General features: G+C 42.5%; 1 protein-coding gene across 4 annotated transcripts in view; it reads right to left on the bottom strand.

Moving 5' to 3' along the window:
- The window catches only part of SFMBT2 (Scm like with four mbt domains 2), a 245501-nt gene that overhangs the window by 133143 nt on the left and 105008 nt on the right, over positions 1 to 7350 (bottom strand). The window lies entirely within an intron of this gene.

Below are 7350 nucleotides of genomic sequence, written 5' to 3'. Positions count from 1 at the left end.
ATTTAAAAATAATAAAAATAAAAATAGGCCGGGTGCGGTGGCTCACGCCTGTAATCCCAGCCTGAGCAGATTGTACCATTGCACTGCAGCCTGAGCAATAAGAGTGAAACTCTGTCTCCAAAAAAAATAAATAAAATAAATGTAAAGAAAAACATTAACTTTTAGTAAATCTGTACATCAGGTCATGGATGTAAAGTTATGATCACAGGCATAAAATCATATAGCAATATTTCATTATTTTGAAAAATTATAATTAAGAGTAAAAAATCCTTCTGGAATATAGAAATCCTTAATAGCCTTCTAATTTCTTATTTTCCCTCCCTAACTTGGATACTAATGGTAATTTTGTCATCACGATCACATCTTAAACATTTGCAAACTCGTAGCAAAATGAAGTATCTCTTACAGAAAATAACGTCCAGGGTAAACTGTCACAGGAATCCAATCCATTTTTAGCTTAAATTCCCTTTCCTCGCATTCTTATAAAACTGATCCCTTGTTACACAGCAGTAAAATGCAACCTCTCCGGGTAAACTTGGCAAATAACACTCATAACACAGCAGGGAACGCTGTGCATAGCGATCGTCACCGCCGTCGCTGGTGGATGTTTTTTATGAGGACAGATCAATAGTGAGGAGATGGTGTGCGGTGCTCACATCAGCATGAATGTTTCCACACAGTTATTTACCTACTTAGTTTTTAATTTGCATGACACATCGTTCGGCAGTTCCTGTGGCCTAGATTCCTTCCACATCCAAACCGAACTTTTCTTTTTCATTTTATGCACAAGAGCACAAAGAAAGGAAAACAGGATCCTTGAGATCATCGTATTCTTAGAATACAAACCATATTCCTACACAGCTATGCTCCAGTCTGGCTCGGGGAGAGGTCAGATCTGACATTAGATGGTTAATTTTTGTAACACTGCCACTCTAAAATTAATTCCTAGGTGCAGAGCAGCAAAGGACTTCCTAGTTACTGGCAAACCGCTCTCCAAAGTCATTCTTACAATCTCATCACCCCCAGTGTTCTCCATCCTTGAGAGTATTTTATATCATCAGACTTCTTAAATTTTTACCAATCTGTAGCATATGAAACTTTTTCCTTTCCTTCTTTTGTTTTATTGATCATCAGTGCTGTTTGGTATCATTAAACTATGACAATTCAGGTTTCCATTGTGAGAACTGCCTATTCACACCCCCTGTATACATTTCTCTATAGACTCATTGTTTTTAACTTGTTAGTGATTTATTTGTCAAGAGAAACTATTTCTTAGCCCACATATCCACGCTTCATAGTTCAGAAACACAGGTCAGGGACAAACTTCTAGGTAATTCAACCCAAAGAAATACCTTATATTCCAAAATCACATTGCATTCTGAAAGATACCAGCCTTCTTCATCTCCTCAAAATCTTCCATAGAATTATAATTCTTGTCAAAGTCTGTATCTGCCTTCTTTCTTGGTTCAACCACAGCAAACTGAGACAAAGCTGCAACTCCCAGAAATACGACAAATGTTCCAACAACATGAAATCATAGACGCTTGGCCGGAAGGCCAGCATCGGAGGATTCGTCAAAGCAGTGGAAGTCTTAGTAGTTACTGTCCTTGATAGGTAAGCCAGCCTCAACATCATCAATGTCCTTCCCACCTGGTGGAGAAATGGGTGTGAGACATATAGATGTGTGTGTGTGTGCGTGTGTGTGTGTGTGTGTGTGTGTGTGTGTGTGTGTGAGAGAGAGAGAGAGAGAGAGAGAGGGAGAGGGAGACAGAGACAGAGAGAGAGACGGGGGGAGGGAGAGAGAGAAAGAGAGAGAGACAGAGACAGCTGGTGGGGGGAGAGAAAGAGAGAGAGACAGAGACAGCCGGGGGGAGGGGGGGAGAGAGAGAGAGAGAGAGAAAGTCTATAGACTTATCTCTTTATATGAGGTTTACTGCCCTTGATATATTTCAGTCGTTAATTCTTTGTTAGATATAGCATAGCTCTAACTTGGTTGATAGCAGCCAGAGTGAATCTTTTACAAACAGAAATGAGACATCACCCAGTCACTGGATCTTAGAGTAAATCTCTAACTCCACATCCACTGGATCTTAGAATAAATCTCCAACTCCCACATGCTGGCTCCACGTCTTCTAGGAGCTGGTGCCTTCCCCTCCTGGTGTGTGCACTGCTCTCCAGCTCACTGTCTCTGAGACCTGCTCTTTGAATGGGCCCCACGATGGGCTCTGCACACACCCTCTCCCTTCTGCGTGGAAGCATCCTCCTCCAGGTCTCCCCATCGTCATCTCCGTCATCCCTTCCACTGCTCTTCCCTGACCCATGAGACACTGACGTTCTCTCCCCTGGTCCCAAACGCTTTCCCTTCATAGACTTAACATAACTTGTTACAGGTTTGTGTTCCTTTGTCTACAGTATTCATCTGGCTGTCCCCTCCAGGAGGCTGGGACCACCCATGCCCACTGTGTCCAAAACCATAAACCCAAAACCTCCTTCAACTGGTCAATAACTTGTAGGTTACACCTCCAACAACTAGTAGGTCACAGACGAACCTGTGTCACAGGAAGGAAAGACTGGCAGATTTAATCGACTCTAGAAATTGTATCTGTTTCACTAATCTTTTGATGACATACGACTTGCTGATTTCAGATTAAGAGCCACTGTTACCATAAATATTCACTGCACAGACCTTTCATTAAAATACTATTTAACTCAATAGCATACCATGAGCAATCACAAACATACTGCCATTTCTTTTTCTTTTTCTTTTTTTTTTTTGTACTTGCATAGTCTGTAACTGCTAACATAAGTGAATTATCACTTAGAATGTTTGTTTCAGCACGTGTAATCTAGAAAGCCAGGGATTAGTTCATTTAAGTGTTTTGGCACTTAGGATGTTATGTGGTAAAGACACACATTTAATATTTTTCTGGAGTTCTCTGCTGTATGACTAGCCCATTAGGTAACACTAATACTGTTCATTTCAGACAAAGGAAATACCCAGAGATTAAAGGTACTACACAACAGGACTTTAATCCCAAGGGACCTAATGCTTTCTCTGACTTTCCCAAGAATAACTCAGCACAAACAACCAGGATTTGCAAAAGAAAAGCCATAGAGATGGAAACTATTTACAACTTTCTCAACGCACACAACTCACACTACCCTGCAAGGTATCTTTAAGAGTCTGCAAAATAAATAACCTCTAAAACCATCAGATGAAATTTCACACCTTATCACTGTTCGCTGGCTAAAGATTTTTATCCAATAAAATATGTAATCTCTCATTCTTGCACGTTTTCTGCAATTCTTCTCTAGCTGCCAATAGCTCACATTCATAGTTGTTAATTCTCCTGCTTAAAACATTTCCTGCTTTTAAAGAATCCCCTTCCAAAGAGTCAGCCACTTTTCTTCCATTTTCCACTAAAAGAAAAGAAAAGAAAAGAAAAATCTTACAGTTCTTTTATTAGCTCGCTCTGCAGAGAAACTGTCAAGGCTGAATTGACATATCGCACAGGTCCAGGGCTCTAAGTTCAATGAACTAAGACACTTGTTTGTTAAAGATTTTATCCTCCTAGGTCTCACTCTATTTTTTTTACTTGACTTACTTCTTCCTGTAAAGTTACTTTCTTTCCTGAAGCAAGAGAGCTTCCATTCAAATTTTTTTCTAGTATTCCCCTTAGGTCTATGAGAAAGAGACAAGCATGCAGAAAGTTTACATTAACATGCTCTTCTGTATCTGACAAAATCAGTTGGCCTCCTGTTCAACAGTATTTAGGTTGCTGTCCATGATAGTTAATTTCATGTCAACTTTCCTGGGCCACAATGTCCAGATATGTGGTCAAACGCTACTCCAGATTTTTCTGGGACATTGCTTTTGGGTGAGATTAACATTTTAATTGCTGGGCTTTGAGTAAAGCAGGCTGCCCTCCCTGATGTGGGTGGGCCTCGTCCAATCAGTTGAAGGCCTGGCCAGAACAAAAGACTGACCTCCCCTGAGCAAGATGGGATCCTCTAGCAGGCAGCCTCCAGGTTCCATCACAGCAGCAGCTCTTCCTGGATCTAAAGCACATGGCCTTGGCCTCAAGTTGCAACCCTTCCTGAGTCTTCTCCCTGCCGGCCTGCCCAGTCAGAGCTCAGACTCACTGCACCTCTAAAGTCATGAGAGTATCGACATACGCATTCTACTGGTTCCATTTCTGCAGAGAATCCTAACACACTGTCTTACCATTACTATTCTAAAGATTCAGCAGGCAAAAAGAACAAAAACACTCATAGAAAAGGGGAAACAGCAATGACTCAGTCATCAGACAGTTCTTGCAGGTAGTACCTTTGAAGGTGCACAGAAGGAAGACTGAGACGACCTTGCTCTCACTGAGAAGGCTGCAAAACATGGGAAATGTCAGGCTCCAGATGGCACTGCCTGGGTTGGAGTCCCAGCTACACCCACATTGGCTGTGTGACATCAGAAAGGCCGCCTAACCTCTCCAGGTGGGGTTCCTTACTTGTAAAACAAGCCTACTAGCTAGACCAGGTGGTAGGGCGACCTGAACACGAAGTGAAATAACCACGCACAAGAAGTTCTCGGCTCTGAGCTGGGCAGGGGCTCAGAGCTAAATAAAGGAAGAGAGGGACAGAGAAAAGGAGGGGAGGTGGAGTGGAAGGGGGAGGAGAAGTAGGAAGAGGACAAGAGGCCATGAGGGGCAGGGTAAAACGAACCCCAGCCATTCTGATGAGCTACTGCAGAGAAACAAGTCAATTTTAAAAACTAGTTGGAAAGATTTTCATTAACGCTACACTTTAAAATTTTGAAACAAAAGTCAGACAATTACCAAAGCCATATAATTGCTTCAAATAGGAAGAGAAAACCGAATTCAGTGTTAAATTATGAATTCATTATATAGTTTTTTGCTTCACAACAACATACACACTCAGCACACGCAAGAGTATGACCTGAGTGAAAACGTGGCCTCAACACCTGTACACGTGAGGATAGTGTCTGCAATCCATGCCTGCCTCCCACACCCTGTTATCAGCACGCCCAGCACCTCCACAGTGGGGGTGCCATGGGCCGATTCATATTCTCAACCCAGGGGGCTCTCACTTTTGCCCAAAGGCAGAATCTGCCCTCAGGAAAGCTCGTGAGTAAGGCCAGGAGGTGGTCGTACTGCCGTTGGCTGCTCATCCAGCACCCAGAGGCCCTCACACACAACCAACCACAGCTTGCCCTTCGCCAATGAGCACTAGACTTTTGCATCAGAAAATAACTGGAATTCCAGGCAACTAGAGAGATCCTGTCTCTTGCAATCCCCCTAATAGCCTCTGCGGGGTGTAACCAGGGAGCAGAAAACTAGTCAACACACTCTGTTCTTCCCACCTCTCCTCAGGGTCTCCGGCATCCCCACGTGCTGTCCTGAGCAACCGCCAGAGAGACTGAGACCTCCACCCTGTGCATGTGATCTAGTCCAACAGATGCTCAGACTCTCCATCCTAGGTCACCACAGAACAGCGGGAATGTCACTTACCCAAAAGCCCAATGGCCAGGCCAGTTCCCCAGCTCCAGACAGGCCCACTCCTGAAGTCTCAGTCTGACCAGTTATTGCCTCCTCTAAAGCAAAGATTCTTAACTCATCAACAGGTCTCAGATGGGCTCCCCGGGGTTCACAAGCACATACAATGAAATACAAGGCTGTGAAGTGTATGTGTGTATGCATATGTATGTGTGTCTGTGTGCATGTATGTGTATGCATATATGTATGTGTATATGCGCATTATGAATGTGTATACATGTGTGTATGTGTATATGTGTGTGTGTGCGTGTGAGTGACTAAGACCTCTTCCAAGAAGCTTCATTGGAATCATCAGATTCTCAAAGAACTCCATGACCCCGAAAAGATTACAAACAACTGCTGCATAGAAAATATTATTACATTAAAATGTAGCTGTGGGCTGGTCACGGTGGCTCACACCTGTAATCCCAGCACTTTGGGAGCCAAGGCAGGTAGATCACCTGAGGTCAGGAATTCAAGACCAGCCTGGCCAATGTGATAAAACCCCATCTCTACTACAAAACACAAAAGTTAGCCCAAATCAACAGAATATACATTCTTCACAGTGCCACATGGCACTTACTCTAAAACGATAAAAACCCTAGAAGAAAATCTAGGCAACACCATTCAAGACACAGGCATGGGCAAAGACTTCATGACGAAAAACCCAAAAGCAATTGCAATGAAAGCCAAAATTGATAAATGGTTTCTAATCAAACTAAAGAACCTCTGCACAGCAAAAGAAATTAGCATCAGAGTAAAGAGGCAACCTACAGAATGGGAGAAAACGTTTGCAATCTACTCATCTGACAAAGGTCTAATATCCAGAATTTACAAGGAACTTAAACATAATTACAAGAAAAAAACAAACAAACCCATCAAAAAGTGGGCAAAGGATATGAACAGACACTTTTCAAAAGAAGACATTTACGTGGCCAACAAACATATGAAAGAAAGCTCAACATCACTGATCGTCAGAGAAATGCAAATCAAAACCACAAGGAGATACCACCTCATGCCAGTCAGAATGGTGATTATTAAAAAGTCAGGAAACAACAGATGATGGAGAGGATGTGGAGAAACAAGAACACTTTCACTTCGTTGGTGGGACTGTAAATTAGTACAACCATTGCAGAAGACAGTACGGCGATTCCTCAAAGATCTAAAACCAGAAATACCATTTGACCTAGCAATCCCACTTACTTATATATTAAACATATGTGTGCATGTGTCTTTATAGTGGAATGATTTACATTCCTTTGTGTGTATGTATGTATGTGTATGTGTGTATGTATGTGTATGTGTGTGTGTATGTGTGTATGTGTGTGTGTGCATATATTGGGTATATAAATCATTCCACTATGAAGACACATGCACACATATGTTTACTGCAGCAGCATTTACAATAGCAAAGACATGAAATCAGCCCAAATGCCCAGCAGTAACAGACTGAATAAGGAAAATGTGGCACATATACACCATGGAATACTATGCAGCCATAAAAAGGAATGAGATCATGTCCTTTGGGGAGCATAGTTGAAGGTGGAAGCCATCATCCTCAGCAAACTAACACAGAAACAGAAAATCAAACACCACATGTTCTCACTCATACATGGGAGCTGAACAATGAGAACACATGGACACAGAGAGGGGAATGACACACACCAGGGCCTGTTGCAGGGTTGGGGGTTGAGGGGAGGGAACTTAGAGGACAGGTCAGTAGGTGCAGCAAACCACCATGGCACATGTAATCTATGTAACAAACCTGCACCTTCCACATATGAATCTGGTTTTTTTTAAGAAA

This window comes from Cebus imitator, unplaced genomic scaffold (genome assembly GCF_001604975.1).
Source record: "Cebus imitator isolate Cc_AM_T3 unplaced genomic scaffold, Cebus_imitator-1.0 Scaffold20, whole genome shotgun sequence".
Lineage (NCBI taxonomy): Eukaryota > Metazoa > Chordata > Mammalia > Primates > Cebidae > Cebus > Cebus imitator.
Note: the sequence above shows the minus strand (reverse complement) of the source record. Positions and strands in the feature narration are given on the sequence as shown.